The sequence below is a fragment of the Lacerta agilis genome, chromosome 6 (genome assembly GCF_009819535.1).
Source record: "Lacerta agilis isolate rLacAgi1 chromosome 6, rLacAgi1.pri, whole genome shotgun sequence".
NCBI lineage: Eukaryota > Metazoa > Chordata > Lepidosauria > Squamata > Lacertidae > Lacerta > Lacerta agilis.
In genome coordinates, this window is record NC_046317.1 from 14,714,369 (window position 1) to 14,733,196 (window position 18,828).

Sequence of the window (18,828 nt, forward strand, 5' to 3'; positions counted from 1 at the left end):
GGACAAATGTTGGCTCCCTTGGCCTGAAAGCGAGATGAGAGCCGCAACCCCATAGTCGCATTTGATTGGACTTAACCGTCCAGGGATCATTTACCTTTTTTACCTAATACCTTGAACAAATATGAGATGGGGTTTCAACAAAGATCTTCACTACCGGTATTATAGCAAAATTTAAATATTAGAAGTTCTTACATGGTTTATTTTAAATAAAAGTGTTTGAATATTTTGCATTTCGTGAGATGTGTTTATAACTCTATTTCTTATCCTTACCCTATCCTGGCTACTATAACCCTTACTCCTCAGAAACCACACCAGTCACTTTTCCCTTTCTCCTGCCAAACACCCCACTATGAATTTTTTCCATAGTATGCAAATATCTCCATATATAGTGCATTTTGTATGTTATTTTCATATAATGCATTTTTATGCATACCTCAGTGCAGAGGTGGGGAACCTTTTTATTTATTTTTTTAACTCCTCTCACCCCACAGGTCACTTTGATAGGTGAGCTGCTTTGCCCAGCTATCAATCATTTGATGTATGAAATCAGGTGGTTGTCAGAGGGCGGTCTCAACCGCCTGTCAAAGATCACCCATTGGGATGGAGGAGGACAGTGATGATTTAACTCCTGACACTTCAACTTCTGCAGGTTTCAGGCACACACCAGCAAATTCTTGGCAGAGAAAGAGCTTATGCATCTGAACCAAGAGTGATTGAACTCCCCATGCATCAACCAATGGCCTCAAGGGCCAAATTAGAAGGTCTGGCAGGCGAAATTTGGCCTGCAGACCAGAGGTCCACCACCCCTGCCTAGAATATGCATTTTTGCACAAATGGTTTGCCTGGCAAACGACATTTCCAAAGTAAAAGAAGTGCAAATTTTGAAAGTTGGCTTGCATAATGGTTTGCACATTGTTGTGAAAAGTGAGAATTAGGTAAAATCATTTACATGCAAACTGAATTACGTTTCTCCTCCATCCTTATCCCTCTGACACCCCCTTGAATATTTTGAATATGCTTGATTGCCTGGAGGAGATGAAATAATGGGAGGTATGAATCTTTCTCATCAACCTTACTCATCATCATCAAACTTTCCCCGATAAGGGTCTTTAGGGATGAATTAGTGAGAGAGCTGATCACTGGCAGAATAATATACTCTGCAGTGCCTCCGGATGGATCCCAACAACCAATGATAGGTGAAGATGCAACAAAAAACGCTAATGACTAAAATATATAACTTTCTATATATTTAGAGGGATCTCATAATATATTGCAAACTGGGATCCTCACATAATAAACTTTTTCATTAAATATTATATTAATCTTTTTTTCTCCATTATTCCTTTAAGCAATGTATTGTGAAGCTCCCATTCTGGAGAACGGGCATCTTCAACCAAGAAAGGACCAATATCAAATGCAGAAAGAGTGATTTTTTATGTCGCCCTGGTTTCGGAATAGTTGGGCCTCCTTTTGCCCTATGCTTCCATGCTGCATGGTCTTCCCCACCTCCGATGTGTAAAGGTATGCATGTCTTCATGGGCTGTGAAGTTGTTTCCGATGCCCTTTTCTTAAAACTACCTGCTTGCTTTTTCATTTGTCATCTAGGTCGGCCATGTGACACCACCTGTTTGGCATATTCCATAACTTTAACTTGCTATTCTTCTTTCATTGGTATCTTGTCATCTTTCCATTTTTGGGCTAGTAAAACCCTAGCCACTGTTGTAGCATACATGAATAACGTCTTCCGCTCTTTTGGTAATTCCTGGTTTTTTAACAAAAGTTATCTTGAACATCTGCTTACTTTTGAGTTGTCATCTAAGTCGCCATGTGACACCACCTGTTTGGCATCCATATGTCTTGGGAGACAATGGAAGTGTGCTCCTTCAGGTAGGGAAGTAGCATGGGCTCTTGGCGCCTGGGGTGCCAACGTGCTGGGGGGCAGGGCACGGAATGTGTCCATGCTGGCCCAAGCCCTCACCATCCACCAATTTGCAGCAGCGAGGGGTTGGGACGGGGTCACAATGGTGTCCCTTCACCCGACCATGAGGCACCACTACTGCCAGCCCTGAAGACCTGGCCAGGGCCCAGGTTGGTGAGTGAGTGAGTGTGAGGCTGTCGTGGGGGCACCTGGTAGTAGCTTGGAGACTACACTTTAATTCTAAACTGTTGTTTGTTGTTAGAAGCAGCCTTAAAGGCAAGGAATACTTCTGCCCAGCTCCAGCTAGTTTGTAAACTATGGACATTCCGGCGCCAAGAGCATTTGATTTCAGTGATCCTAGCTGCCATTACTCCTACTACTACTACTACTAGTACTACTACTACTATTTGGTCACTCCCCCCACACACACTGAAACTTTTCTTTAGCAACACATTGTGAAAGTCCATTTTGTACCACGAGACATACAGCCAAGGAAGAACCATTATTTGCAAGGGTGGTGCAGTTTTCATGTCACAGTGAATTCACAAGAGTTGGGCCTACATCTTCCCAATGCTCCCATATTGGATGGTCTCCTTCACCTCCCACCTGCAAAGGTACATCATTCGTCAAGAGTCCTGAAAGTATGCTTTCAATGGTCTGTCCCTGTTTCTTTGTCACAGCGCATGCAAAATGCATGGACTTGTTTTGCATGTATGCAAGGGGCATGTCTATCTCTATGCTGAGACACACAAACACATATATGCCTGGTGTACACCAGCCTAACCCATGGCTCATAAGGAGCACAGCACAGCAAAAGGGCAGTGGTGGGGATGGGGGAACCAGGCAGGGCAGATCCACCTTCCCAATGTTTTGTCCAAGCTGGCACCACTGCCAATCCCTCAAGCAATCCTACAACTACTGGAATTTTTCTGCTACTATGTAGACCTAACACCTTTCACGACTTTGTCACAGTGTTATACCTTGAGGTAAAGGTAATGCAGGTGGTGCTGTGGTCTAAACCACTGAGCCTGTTGGGCTTCCCAATCAGAAGGTTGGCGGTTCGAATCCCCATGATGGAGTGAGCTCCCGTTGCTCTGCCCCAGCTCCTGCCAACCTAGCAGTTCAAAAGCACCTCAGTGCTAGTAGATAAATAGGTACCACTGCAGCAGGAAGGTAAATAGTGTTTCCATGCGCTCTGGTTTCTGTGACTATGTTCCATTGTGCCTGAAGCGGTTTAGTCATGCTGGTCACATGACCTGGAAAGCTGTCTGTGGACAAATGCTGGCTCCCTTGGCCTGAAAGCAAGATGAGAGCCGCAACCCCATAGTCGCATTTGATTGGACTTAACCGTCCAGGGTCATTACCTTTTTTACCTAATACCTTGAACAAATATAGATGGGGTTTCAACAAACAAATCTTCACTACCGGTATTATAGCAAAATTTAAATATTAGAAGTTCTTACATGGTTTATTTTAAATAAAAGTGTTTGAATATTTTGCATTTCGTGAGACGTGTTTATAACTCTATTTCTTATCCTTACCCTATCCTGGCTACTATAACCCTTACTCCTCAGAAACCACACCAGTCACTTTTCCCTTTCTCCCGCCAAACACCTCCCACTATGCATATTTTTCCATAGTATGCAAATATCTCCATATATAGTGCATTTGTATGTTATTTTCATACAATATGCATTTTATGCATACCTCAGTGCAAAGGTGGGGAACCTTTTTATTTATTTTTTTCTCCTCTTACCCCACAGGTCAACTTTGATAGGTGAGCTGCTTTGCCCAGCTATCAATCATTTGATGTCATAATGAAATCAGGTGGTTGTCAGAGGGCGGTCTCAACTGCCTTTCAAAGTTCACCCATTGGGATGAAGGAGGAGACAGTGATTATTTAACTCCTGACACTTCAACTTCTGCAGGTTTCAGGCACACCAGCAAATTCTCAGCAGAGAAAGAGCGTATGCATCTGAACCAAGAGATTGAACTCCCCATGCATCAACCAATGGCCTCAAGGGCCAAATTAGAAGGTCCGGCAGGCCAAATTTGGCCTGCAGACCAGAGGTCCACCACCCCTGCCTAGAATATGCATTTTTCCAAATGGTTTGCCTGGCAAACGACATTGCAAAAGTAAAGAAGTGCAAATTTTGAAAGTTGGCTTGCATAATGGTTTGCACATTGTTGTGAAAAGTGAGAATTAGGTAAAATCATCTTTACATGCAAACTGAATTACGTTTCTCCTCCATCCTTTCCCTCTGACACCCCCTTGAATATGTTTGAATATGCTTAATTGCCTGGAGGAGATGAAATAATGGGAGGTATGAATCTTTCTCATCAACCTTACTCATCATCATCAAACTTTCCCCGATAAGGGTCTTTAGGGATGAATTAGTGAGAGAGCTGATCACTGGCAGAATAATATACTCTGCAGTGCCTCCGGATGGATCCCAACAACCAATGAGTAGGTGAAGATGCAACAAAAAACGCTAATGACTAAAATATATAACTTTCTATATATTTAGAGGGATCTCATAATATGTTGCAAACTGGGATCCTCACATAATAAACTTTTTCATTAAATAAATTTATATTAATCTTTTTTTCTCCATTATTCCTTTAAGCAATGTATTGTGAAGCTCCCATTCTGGAGAACGGGCATCTTCAACCAAGAAAGGACCAATATCAGAATGCAGAAAGAGTGAATTTTTTATGTCGCCCTGGTTTCGGAATAGTTGGGCCTCCTTTTGCCCTATGCTTCCATGCTGCATGGTCTTCCCCACCTCCGATGTGTAAAGGTATGCATGTCTTCATGGGCTGTGAAGTTGTTTCCGATGCCCTTTTCTTAAAACTACCTGCTTGCTTTTTCATTTGTCATCTAGGTCGGCCATGTGACACCACCTGTTTGGCATATTCCATAACTTTAACTTGCTATTCTTCTTTCATTGGTATCTTGTCATCTTTCCATTTTTGGGCTAGTAAAACCCTAGCCACTGTTGTAGCATACATGAATAACGTCTTCCGCTCTTTTGGTAATTCCTGGTTTTTTAACAAAAGTTATCTTGAACATCTGCTTACTTTTGAGTTGTCATCTAAGTCAGCCATGTGACCACCTGTTTGGCATCCATGTGTCTTGGGAGACAATGGAAGTGTGCTCCTTCAGGTAGGGAAGTAGCATGGGCTCTTGGCGCCTGGGGTGCCAACGTGCTGGGGGGCAGGGCACGGAATGTGTCCATGCTGGCCCAAGCCCGCATCATCCACCAATTTGCAGCAGTGAGGGGTGGGATCACAATGGTGTCCCTTCACCCGACCATGAAGCACCACTGCTGCCCAGCCTTGAAGACCTGGCCAGGGCGCAGGTTGGTGAGTGAGTGAGTGAGTGAGTGAGGCTGTCGTGGGGGCATCTGGTATGTAGCTTGGAGACTACACTTTAATTCTAAACTGTTGTTTGTTGTTAGAAGCAGCCTTAAAGGCAAGGAATACTTCTGCCCAGCTCCAGCTAGTTTGTAAACCATGGACATTCCGGCGCCAAGAGCATTTGATTTCAGTGATCCTAGCTGCCATTACTACTACTACTACTACTACTACTACTACTATTTGGTCACTCCCCCCACACTTAAACTTTTCTTTAGCAACACATTGTGAAAGTCTGTTTCTGGACCACGGAGACATACAGCCAAGGAAGAACCATTATTTGCAAGGGGATGTGGTGCAGTTTTCATGTCACAGTGAATTCACAAGAGTTGGGCCTGCATCTTCCCAATGTTCCCATATTGGATGGTCTCCTTCACCTCCCACCTGCAAAGGTACATCATTCATCAAGAGTCTTAATGTATGCTTTCAATGGTCTGTCTCTGTTTCTTTTTCACAGCGCATGCAAAATGCATGGACTTGTTTTGCCTGTATGCCAGGGGCATGTCTATCTCTATGCTGAGACACACAAACACATATATGCCTGGTGTATACCAGCCTAACCCATGGCTCAGAAGGAGCACAGCACAGCAAAAGGGCAGTGGTGGGGATGGGGGGAACCAGGCAGGGCAGACCCCTTCCCAATGTTTTGTCCAAGCTGGCACCACTGCCAATCCCTCAAGCAATCCTACAACTACTGGAATTTTTCTGCTACTTGTTGTTGTTCAGTCATTCAGTCGTGTCCGACTCTTCGTGACCCCATGGACCAGCACGCCAGGCACGCCTTCCTTCACTGCCTTATCCTTACCCTATCCTGGCTACTATAACCCTTTCTCCTCAGAAACCATACCTGTCACTTTTCCCTTTCTCACGCCAAACTTTGCTCATGTTGGAGTGTCTGGTTGAATGATATTTCATTTCTGATCCTAGACTGTGGCCATAACCTAGTATCAGTTGGCCTTTAATTTCACATAATGATGGAGCGTATGTCACTTTTATACGGAGGTTAGGGTGCAGAGAAGTCAAAGATCGTAAACACCAGACCCTAATGCTCCCATCTTGCCAAACCAAAACCCAATGCAGCTCATAAGGACAGCAGGCAAACAATGTTTCAGGTAGACAGAGATGCAGGGTTCTATAGTGAGGTTCAAGACCCATGTAGATAAAGAAAGAAAAAACCACATAGGACCCCAATGTGAAGAAATCTGAGTAGGTCTCCAAAGTTCATCATTCCCCCACTCTGTTGTGGAGTATAATTTGTCCCCCACCAATAGAGCGATCAGCAAAATTTTATTTTGGAGGGCATTCAAAGAGAAATTTCAAAGAAGGCTGACGCCAACCAACATCTTCTCCTTCTTAACTTCCTGCTGTTACTAAGTGGATATCAGGTGGAGGGGGAAGTCAAAACTTATTTTGGGTTGCGGGGGCATTAAAACTGATTAAGTCTACCCATTGACCTCTGTTAAATGTAGTTTTGTTTTTATCTGTTTTCCTGGTTGCATAGAGCTTTCTTTTTTAAAACTGTTTTAATGTAAGTCTGAGTAATTAAATTGGTGCCTTCCAAATGTCGCTGGACTACAATTCTCATGATGCCTATCTGCTAGGACTGGTGGGGGTTAGAGCCCAATAACATCTATAGGGGCCCTATTACAAGAAAGAAAAAGAAAGAAAGAAAGAAAGAAAGAAAGAAAGAAAGAAAGAAAGAAAGAGAACTTGACAACCGAAATATATTGCAAACTGGATCCTCACATAATAAACTTTTTCACTGAATAATTTATATTAATCTTTTTTTCTCCATTATTCCTTTAAGCAATGCATTGTGAAGCTCCCATTTTGGAGAATGGACACGTTCAACCAAGAAAGGACCAGTATCTGAATGAAGAAAGTGTGCATTTTTTATGTCTCCCTGGTTTTGGAATAGTTGGGTCTGGTTTTGCCCAATGCTACAATGCTGCATGGTCTTCACCACCTCCATCTGTAAAGGTATGCATGTCTTCATCGGCTCTGAAGTTGTTCCCAATGCCCTTTTCTTACAATTATCTGCTTACTTTTGATTTGTCATCTAAGTCAGCCATGTGACACCACCTGTTTGGCATCCATATGTCTTGGAGACAATGGAAAAGTGTTCCTTTGATTTGATTTCAGTGATCCTAGCTGCCATTATTATATTATTATATTATTATTATTATATTATATTATTATATTATACTACTACTACTATTTGGTCACTCCCCCCCCACAAACTTAAACTTTTCTTTAGCAACACATTGTGAAAGTCCATTTCTGTACCACGGAGACAACAGCCAAGGAAGAACCATTATTTGCAAGGGGATGTGGTGCAGTTTTCATGTCACAGTGAATTCACAAGAGTTGGGCCTGCATCTTCCCAATGTTCCCATATTGGATGGTCTCCTTCACCTCCCACCTGCAAAGGTACATCATTCGTCAAGAGTCCTTAAAGTATGCTTTCAATGTTCTGTCTCTGTTTCTTTTTCACAGCGCATGCAAAATGCATGGACTTATTTTGCATGTAAGCAGGGGCATGTCTATCTCTATGCTGAGACACACAAACACATATATGCCTGGTGTACACCAGCCTAATTCATATCTCAGAAGCACAGCACAGCAAAAGGGCAGTGGTGGGGATGGGGGGAACTAGGCAGGGCAGATCCACCTACCCAATGTTTTCCAAGCTAGCACCACTGCCAATCCCTCAAGCAATCCTACAACTACTGGAATTTTTCTGCTACTTGTTGTTGTTCAGTTGTTCAGTCGTGTCCGACTCTTCGACCCCATGGACCAGAACACACCTATCCTTCACTGCCTCTTGCAGTTTAGCCAAACTCATGTTAGTAGCTTCGAGAACGCTGTCCAACCATCTCATCCTCTGTCGTCCCCTTCTCCTTGTGCCCTCCATCTTTCCCAACATCATGGTCTTTTCTGGGGAGTCTTCTCTTCTCATGAGGTGGCCAAAGTACTGGAGCCTCAACTTCAGGATCTGTCCTTCTAGTGAGCACTCAGGGCCGATTTCTTTAAGAATGGATAGGTTTGATCTTCTTGCAGTCCATGGGACTCTCAAGAGTCTCATCCAGCACCATAATTCAAAAGCATCAATTCTTCAACGATCAACCTTCTTTATGGTCCAGCTCTCACTTCCGTACATTACTACTGGGAAAAGCATAGCTTTAACTATACGGACCTTTGTCGGCAAGGTGATGTCTTTGCTTTTTTTTAAGATGCTATCTAGGTTTGTCATTGCTTTTCTCCCAAGAAGCAGGCGTCTTCTAATTTCATGACTGCTGTCACCATCTGCAGTGATCATGGAACCCAAGAAAGTGAAATCTCTCACTGCCTCCATTTCTTCCCCTTCACTGCTTATACTTACCCTATCCTGGCTACTATAACCCTTACTCCTCAGAAACCACACCGGTCACTTTTCCCTTTCTCCCGCCAAACCAAACTGCCTTCTCTCCCCCCCCCCCCCCGCCCCTGTTCTAATTGTCACACTTTACCTTCAGCTGATCAGAGCATGATACACCCCATCATCCCATCCCTCACTCACCCCCCCCACTGCACTCAACTTTCCTTATAACTTACAACTCTGTAACATTTTGCCACATTTTAATAATACACACCTCTACAAGTCAGTTACAATGACAAGTCCCCACAGCTCTATGTGCCCAGACCATGCCCTAGGTTCTGAAACCTGTTCAGTACTGTGCAGACGTTGTTGTTGTTGTTGTTGTTGTTGTTGTTGTTGTTACGTGACCAGGCGGCGACAGCTCCAGCCCCCAGGGATCATAAGGAAAGAATAAAGACTCTGACAGCGTTATATGGAATTAAAATTAGGCCACAACTTTATTAAACTTCCAAATGTAGGAAGACCTTGGCTTAGGCCTTGGGCATGTGTCCCTCCCAGAACTGGGGCTCATCAGCGTAAATGGGATATGGGGTTGCTCTGTGAGATGTAAGTGTAACAGGCAGCCAAGCCCATATCCCCGCATGCAGGGTAGTTCACTGACGACCTTTCGGTGTATGGCCAGTGACACCCATTTATAAACCCCTTTAAGAGGGGGACCCTGGAATTGCCGCCGCAGGGGGGTGAGTCACCACTTCACGCCCCACCCATAGGGAAGAAAAGACTAAAGGATTCCACTCAAGGCCATAACTGCCAAAGTTGTGACGAATTGCTACTGGGAAGACAAAACCTGCCAATGCGGGAAAATTTCTTCCCGGTCCTTCAACAGCAACCAGTCAAAGACCGTAGCAGCGCCTGCTAAACAGGAAGAAAAAGTTAACCTGCAAACAATAAACATTAAAAACAAAGGGAGGGTAGGGAGGGTGAATCTCCAGAGCTGACTGCCTGGCTATTGTTGGCTCCATCCCCTATTTATATATGGAGCTGGCCCCATCTCCCAGCAAGAAACTTGATTACTGAGGCTGGGCGTGAACCTCCAAAAATGAACACTGAGAGGCAAGCCAGCCCCTGTTTGCCAGTAAGCTCCCTGGGAACTGTAGCACCACGTGCGATCCCACAAAGGGCACCCACAATGTAAAGTGTGAGGGCTCATTATTATTATATTATTAGAATTTATATACTGCCCTATACCCGGAGGTCTCAGAGCGGTTCACAGAACAAAATCAAAATATAAAAACACAAACTATATAGTCAAAATAAAAAACAACAACAACACATTTTAAAAGAGCATAGGAATATTATGCACAGAAGTACTAATGTCTGGAAGAAGGAGTGAGCTCATGTCCGCAGGCACTGCCCTTGACATTCTACATCCCAGCATGCAAGCGCCCTTCTCCATTGCAAGTGTATGAGTCAGTGCATGGATATCATGGGCCACGGCTTGCTGGGAATGCAACTTCCGGATTGGGGATAGCAGGTGCTAGCACTCTCCCCATGTATTAGTGCTGTGTAAAGCCTTGCAATATCCAAAAGTAATGGAATGCCCAACCTTTTCCAGTGAACACTACTATGTAGTTCCAAATTTGTCGCCAACAGAATATATTTAAGGTAATTGGATATTGAGGTAATAAGCTCCACCCCACCCCACCCCCCAAAATGCATTTCCTTCTGTTTATCTATTTACTTCAACATTTTTTAAAGCAATTACATGTGTAAGGCTCCTTCTGGAGCATGGAGACATTGAACCAAGAAAGGACAAGTATCTGCTCCAAGATGTGGTTCGATTTTCCTGTCAGAGAGGATACACAAGAGATGGTCCTGCCTCTACCCAGTGTTCTTACTTTGGATGGTCTCCACCACCTCCAACCTGTCAAGGTAGATATTTCTTGGTGGGCTTTTACAGGAATGTTGATGTGTACTGTGGGCAAGTATGAACGCTGACTGCATCATTCATTTCTCACTGTAATACAGGAAATCTTTTGAAAAGATGTCATGATCAATATGAGTCAAAACGCATGAGCCCAGGCCCCTAGAGTAACATGTATGGTAGTGGGTTGGCCTACAGAGTTTGCCGATGAATATGTAAAATGCACATAAGGAATACAGTAAGTGGCACTACAGGTTGTGAATTGTTTGAAGCCATTGAGTGCAGCTGCTTTACTGTTTTGCTACAAAAACAAGATCCATACGATACAACATTCATGGACTAGATCCCACTTCACCAGATGCGTGAAAAGATGGGAGTGCAACATCGCTCCACCCATCACAGAACAATGTTTTCAATACTCTGTGTCCGCATCTATCTGCTTTTAAAAGAAGACTAAATATTACATTGGTGAACTAGCCTCAAAGATGACATCTCTGAGCTATGAGCTGACCCCTTCAAGGGGATGCAACCAGACATAGTTGTACATCCAACTTTGGATTAGTTTTCCTGTTGGCTAACAGTACCTCTGTCATGTCTGGATTTAGTATCAGCCTATTTACTCACATCCATTCCATAACTACACTCAAGCTCTGATTCAAGACTTCCTCTTTCTTTCTAGGATTGATGGAAGTAATCCCACAGTCTCTTTTGATTAGATAGTAACAAGCATGGCAAGAAGATGGAACCAGGGTGAACAGCTACCTTATGGCTGAACTCTGAATAAACTGACTCTGTAAGGAGAAGCCAGTAGTGACTAGAACCTCTGATCCCCATTCTAACCTTTTCTTTCATACTTCAAACATTTTGAAGGCAAGAAATGAATGAATGAATGAATGCACACGTGACACTGAATGAAGAACTATGGACAGCAACCTAAAACTATAGTGGATTATAAGCAGTTTTACCTATGATACATTTTTTGATGTACAGGAAATGTGTTGTTCAGCAGGTTTATCTTAGACAATATGCTCAGAAATGCAGTTAGATCTATCCATCTCTTTTCCCCACGCTCAACATTTTCTTTAGTAATGATACAGTGTGAAAGTCTCTTTCTGGACAACAGGGGGACATTCAGCCAAGGAAGGACCATTATCTGCAAGGGGATGTGATACAGGTTTTTCATGTCACAGTGAATTCACAAGAGTTGGGCCTGCATCTTCCCAATGTTACCACTTTGGATGGTCTCCTTCACCTCCAACCTGTAAAGGTAACAATTCTTCATGTTTCTTAAATAAGCGGATATCCAAATGCTTTGTGTTCTTGAAATGGTCACTGAAGACTTCTCAGCGACTCCAATTGATCCAAAAGGCAAGCAGCCAGATTACTGGCTGAGTTCCATTTGGACCAAATTATAACCTCCCTGTTTTTAAAATGGCTGTATTGGTTTGTCAGTTCATTTTTCAGGAGCCAATTTAAGGTGCTCACATTAGTGTTTAAAGCCCGAAAACGTCTCTAGAAACTACTGCCTCCTTCACTTGCAGCGTCTCTTGGTGCTTAGATCAGCAGAGTGGACCTCTTAGGGGTTCTGGCATCGTCAGAATCTTGAGGAGGGGGTGGCCCAGAAGAGAACATTCTCTATGGCACCCTCCTCCCAAGTTGTGGGACTCCTCCACAAAGAATCTGGCACCTTCATTATAGTTTTTGGATGACATGCCTGAAGATGAACTTCTTTCACACCTGAGGTGTATATTTTTAGGACCCACGCTTATTTTCTGTGATTGCATTTTTAATTTTAATTTTTAAAGTTGTTTTAAACTTTATTTTAAATTGTTTGCAGCCTGCTCTGGAACCTTAGGGTGAAAGGCAGATAATATAGATATAATTATTTAGTTCTTTCAGATTTTCATATTTTCAAATATTATCAAACAACCAACATAGAAAGAGAATTCCAAAGAAGCTCCTGGTTCCCCCCCTTCCCTTTTGTGGGGTCCTTTTCCTGGTATCTTGTCTATTAATACCAAATCTGTAAATCTCCATTATAACCAAAATTCAACATTAAACTACGAGTGTTATTCCATGCTACTGATAATTGTAATTGTTACAATGGTTTCTAAGGTAATTATATAGTTTCCCCCACTTCTTATTAAAATTTTGGTCTTCCTGGTTTCTGATTCTTCTGGTCATTTTTGCCATTCCAGCACTAGTCCATCACTTAATCTGCTATTCTTCTCTGGTAGGAACTCTGTTTTGTTTCCATCTCTGAGCTAGTAACATCTGACAGTAGCAAATAATTAATGCGCTACAACTACTAATGATGATAAATACTCCCTTTTTCTAGGGCAAGTTAATAACTGTAACACCCCATACCCAACATTTCGAATGGAAGCATTATTGGTGATCTTTATGAGGACTATGAACATGAGGAGCAGGTGGAATACAAGTGTAATGTCAAATATGCACTGACCGGAGCGAAGCGAATAACGTGTATTGATGGGAAATGGACGTCTTCACCCAGCCTGCACAGGTAACCTATAACCGTAAAGGTGATTCACATAAGACAAGTTTGTATAAGGTGGCATGTAATTGATCTCTGGTGCCAAACGATTCTGCGCAGCTTTTTTCGCACAGCAGTTTACACTTAAATAGTTTATTACACTGTCAAAAGGGTATGTGCATTGCGGAGGGACAGTTTCCCTTTGTCTTAGTGGTAAACCTGAATTTAGAGGGTGCCAGGACACCCAGATCACACAATTCTTCTTGGAAAGACTCCAGAATCACTGAAAGAAAGGGAGGGGCGAAGGTGAGGAAGGAGGCGTAATAACGCTCCGAGAAATGCTGATGAATTTCGTGAGGATTGATTTTATTTATGTATTTATTTATGTCTTTATTAAAATATTGATGCAAAATGTGGTGAAAAGCAGAAAAGTGAGAAACGGAGAGAGTTGAAATTAACAGAACTTTCTGTTCCTATTTGTCCTACAAAACAGACATGTCATTTTTATGTTTATTGTTCTTTGTTTTTGTCGACAGTTAAAATAAACATAGCTGATATTGCCTTTCCAGCAGCAGAAAAGATTTGTTTGCAGTAATGGAGGAAATTGTGGGGTCAGTTTACTGATGGCTCCAGTTGTTATTGGACTACAACTTCCATCTCCCTAGGTTAGCAGGACTGGGCAAGGATGATGGAATTGTATGCAAAAAAACCAGCTGGAAACCCAAGTTTGGAAAACCCTGCTCTAGATTTACTAAATGTTAGATTTTGACTGCTAATAACCTACAGAAATAAGGAATGGATATAAGTAACTGAATGTAGATCCATAAGAGCCAGCCCACTTTTTGACACTTGTTTAACTAGAGAAAGAATCAGGACTTAAACACAGTTTGGAATATTTCCATACACATTCCTTTATGCTGTTTTCAACAGTGGAAGAAAAAACTTGTGGGCCACCTCCCAGCATTCCAAGCGGACATGTTATCGGTGTAGTAGACCGGGAACATTATTTCCATGGTGAAACAGTGAGATACAGATGTGAGAAAACTTTGTCATTACTGCAACCAACCCAGCCGTCTGTATTCATGGAGAGTGGGAATTACCTATTTGTGCTGGTAAGCTACATGTCAATGCCAAATTAAACCAAATAATATATGAGAGAGAGAGAGAGAGAGAGAGAGGAGAGAGAGAGAGAGAGAGAGAGAGAGGAGAGAGAGAGAGAGAGAGAGAGAGAGAGAGGAGAGAGAGAGAGAGAGAGAATCCCTTTCGAGTGAGTCTTAAGGCGATCTAAAATGTGGAATATGAACAACTAAAACTGGAACAAGAATATGTGTATGTAGGTACTTCTGGGACAATATATTATTATCTTTGTTGTTTAGTCGTTTAGTCGTGTCTGACCCTTCGTAACCCCATGGAGCAGAGCACGCCAGGCACTCCCTGTCTTCCACTGCCTCCCACAGTTTGGTCAGACTCATGTTGGTAGCTTTGAGAAACACTGTCCAACTATCTTGTCCTCTGTCGTCCCCTTCTCCTTGTGCCCCTCAATCTTTCCCGACATCAGGGTCTTTTCCAGGGAGTCTTCTCTCTCTTCTCTTCTCTTCTCTTCTCTTCTCTTCTCTTCTCTTCTCTTCTCATGGGGTGGCCTCTATTATTGAGTGTTGAATAGAAAATCTTCTGCTGTAAGACATTATTTAACCTTGGGCAAGAGTTTATATCTCAGCCTCAGTTTCCTTTTGTAAAATGGGAGAACAATGATGAATTAGTTTCTGGGACTGTTTTTAAGAAACTGATTGCTATGCGGTTGGAAAATGAGTCATTCTATATAAATGCTAAGTACCGGTAACGTTTTCAAATTGATTAATTCTTTTGAATTGTTAGATGATTCAACAAAATGTTGCACATCCAAGTCTACCTAGGAATGCAAACATTGTGTCTGCTATTCCTCTGAAAAGCCAATACAACACCAACGACATTCTAAGCTACAGCTGTGATTCCAGGATTTATCAAACAAAATGTGTTAATGGAGAATGGTTACCCCCAGCCAGCCTGCAGAGGTAACTATTTTCATATGATATACAACAAAATTTCCTCTACGTTAACTTACCTGTAGAGGAGAAGCAGGAGTCAGACCATGCATGGTCTCTATGTATAGATATTTTGGCGTATTTTGCATTATTTTTAAACCATTAAGCACCAAATGAAATTTTGTTTTTTTGTGGGGGGGGGGGGCTGTTACAGAACTCTGTCCACCTCCACCCCAGCTTCTGAATGCTGTTGACATAACAGAGCCCAGAAACTATGACAGTGGTGAAAGAATACACTTCAGTGTCAGGAGAATTTTTGAACTTCAAGGGCCACGGAAATATTGTGTAAAGAAGATGGAAAGTGGCAGACCCCGCCCCGCTGTGTTGGTTTGTATGCTCATTTGATTGAATGATTTGGGAGTTTTTATTTTTTAAAAAAACCTGACGGGCAGGCAGAATCCAGACATCACCACAGGATACAATCCTTCACAAACTTACTTTGGGGTAAGCCTTTTTCGATGCAATGAGATTTATTTCCAAGTAAATGTGGACAGGATTACTTAGCATAGCAGAAACTGGTAGATTAATTTTAGCTTTATCATTTCCCTTATTTTCTTAAAATCACAAGTTACAAGACAATATTCAGCTATAAATTCCTTTTTCCTTCACCAGAAAACTTGTTGGATTACTTAGAATACAGTTTGCAAATTACTTTTTATTGCAGATCAAGAGAAATCCAAAGAGTTTCATGAAATCTATGCATGTAAATTATCTTTATTTATTTTTTGTGAATGGTCCTGATGGTTGGTTTGTATTTTGCAGGCACAATAAGCTGAATAGCAAGAAGAGACGAAAGAAGTGTGTAGTGGACAAGCTCAACTAGGATTTTTTTGTCATGAAAAATAATTGAATTCTCTTATTTCTCATCTGATCATATCAAACTATGTGTGCCAATCCTTTTTGGTGGACTATATGAGGCTGTGAGCCAACTTTTTGTCTAGAGAGATGCTCAACCACGCACTGCTTGTATGTATCTGCAATAGACTCCCCCCTCCTTTTATTTCACACCAATTGTATGTTGCTTTTTTGTCATAGTAACAAGAATAATAGTAATTCATATATAAAGGCAACATGGGCAAATAATCTTTAAAGGTAAAGGTAAAGGGCCCCCTGACCATTAGGTCCAGTCGCGGATGACTCTGGGGTTGAGGCGCTCATCTCTCTTTACTAGCCAAGGGAGCCAATGTTTGTCTGCAGACAGTTTTTCCGGGTCGTGTGGCCAGCATGACTAAGCCGCTTCTGGTGCAATGGAACACCAACACCAGAGCAGTTCTTTGCCTGCTGGGGTAAAGGTAAAGGTAAAGGGACCCCTCACCGTTAGGTCCAGTCGCGGACGTCTCTGGGGTTGCGGCGCTCATCTCGCTCTATAGGCCAAGGGAGCCGGCGTTTGTCCGCAGACAGCTTCCGGGTCATGTGGCCAGCATGACTAAGCCACTTCTGGCAAACCAGAGCAGCACACGGAAACGCCGTTTACCTTCCCGCCGGAGCAGTACTTATTTATCTACTTGCACTGCCTGCTTTCGAACTGCTAGGTTGGCAGGAGCAGGGAGCGAGCAACGGGAGCTCACCCCGTCACGGGGATTCGAACCACCAACCTTCCGATCAGCAAGCCCTAGGCTCTGTGGTTTTATCTTTATTGCAGTGCAAAAAATAGTATGCAATATGTATTTCAAAAATTATCATATGGTCATACCACCAAGTTTTTCATATGATCCTTTTAGGGTTTTGTGCCCTTTGACCTTTAACCATGAGTGATACCTCAGCAGTAGCCTCCTGGCAGTCGTGGTGCTGTCACTTACCAGGATGGCAAGACTGTGGTGAGATGGCAGCTGCAACAGTACATCAACAGGAGCCCCAGGTAAACTCAGCCGGTGCAGCTCTGCAGCTCTAATCTTGCTGCCACTTTGCACCTCCCAGTAAGCAGCAGCGGCGGCAATGCTGGGAAGCTTTTGCTGTGGCTGCATTCTGCTAGATGTCAGGGACTATGCTGAGGAGGGCTGCACTGAGGAGGAATGGTGGGAACCACCCCCTCCCCCTGCTTCTGATCTTGATCATGAATCTTCCCAGGAGCAGGACAACAGTATAGATTTGGAACGGTGGTTTGCAGAGGGGCATAGTTCAGAAGGCAGCAGCTGGGAAATACTGGGAACAACTAGCAGGGAAAAAAAAACACTAGAAGAGAGAGAGGTAACAGATTCACAGTCTCTGGGAAGCATTCCTCCGCCCAGCCCAAGGACAAGAAGAGCTGATAAAGTGGCAGAACAGAAAGCACATAGATTACGAGCTCAGATTACAAGGAGTGATGTAGATTAATAGGGACGGAGGGGGTGTAAGCTTAATTGGGAGCACCACCATTCTGGGTTGATGCTTTCTTTTGTCCTTTGCTGTGTTTATTAAAGAAACTCACTGGTAAGAATTCCTTTCATTTGATCTGCTCATTTACGGCCATGGGGGAGGAAGCTGATTCCCCATGAGCTGCTCAGCTATGAACATTTTGTATACTGTTCCCAGCAAAGCGTTTCCACTAGTGTATGGAATTTCGGTGGCAGAATGGAACTTCTCCTCACTCTTCTGGCCCTGCCTGTCCCCTAAACAGGCTTCCGGAATGGATTTCGTTTGAGAACCGAGGTTCCACTGTACAAGCAATAACAGCTGAAATAAAGTCAAGCCCTTTGACTTAAGCCAATTAGTAGAGCTTAGCTCTCATTCCATGCACCTCTTTTGGATTTTTCTGCACCAACCAAAATGGGAGATTCATGCCTGAATATTATTCTCTCTGACTTGAAAGCATTCTAGGGGAAGCATGGCTGTTGTGAACTTGAACCTTCTGCCAGTACACCACTGGTAAAAGAAAACAGTGTGATATCATCACAGAGTTTCCGTGTGGCACATTATTGATGACCAGAAGAGGAAACTGAATAACAAGAGTGGGGAACCTTTTTTTAATTCATGGATCAGCCTCACGGGCCACATTTGATAGGCGCTGAGAAGAGGAGTGCATAGCCAAAGTGAGGAGAATTTGACTTTGCCCCCAACTCATCAGTTCTCAACCAGGGGTTAAATCCCTGCTAAATCCAGTGTCAGGATGCTGTCAGCGGCTCCTGGCCAGTTGCCCAGGAAAGTATAAAGACAAGGAAAAGTTTCTTACCATCCTTTTTTATATAATAATAATAATAATAATAATAATAATAATAATAATAATAATTTATTAGGCTTCCCCAACCACTCTGGGTGGCTTCCAACAAAATATTAACATACAATAACCAATCAAACATTAAAAGCTTCCCTAAATATTACAGAGAGAGGCTATAGAACCCTGCCTCTTGGATAATGGCATTGTCCCGAGTGAATCTCCACCCTGGTCTTCTCCCACTTCCTCATTCATCACTATTATGGGTGCTGCCAAGTGCCCTTTGTCTTTGAGCTCTTTGCTTTCCTAGTTTTAAGGCTCACCAGGTTTTGGGAGATGGGGGGGGGTCTGGAATGCTTTCTAACGGTGTGTCAGCCAGGTGTTGCTCTGGCTCTCCCATGATTTCCGAACTTTTCTTCTTATCTGCCTCTGAGCTGCAACCTCCCTCAAATCCCTGTTGTAAATCTATACTGTCTTCCTCATCCTCCTCCCTGGAAGGGTCAGGA

The 18,828-nt window shown here is 43.0% G+C and overlaps 1 long non-coding RNA gene across 1 annotated transcript; it reads left to right on the forward strand.

Moving 5' to 3' along the window:
- The first annotated feature begins 11,721 nt into the window (after positions 1-11,721).
- Positions 11,722-15,046, forward strand: LOC117048060. Its single transcript, XR_004426792.1, has 4 exons — positions 11,722-11,884; positions 12,956-13,141; positions 14,042-14,223; positions 14,987-15,046. It is a non-coding gene; the product is annotated as an uncharacterized LOC117048060 (long non-coding RNA).
- Positions 15,047-18,828: the final 3,782 nt, after the last annotated feature.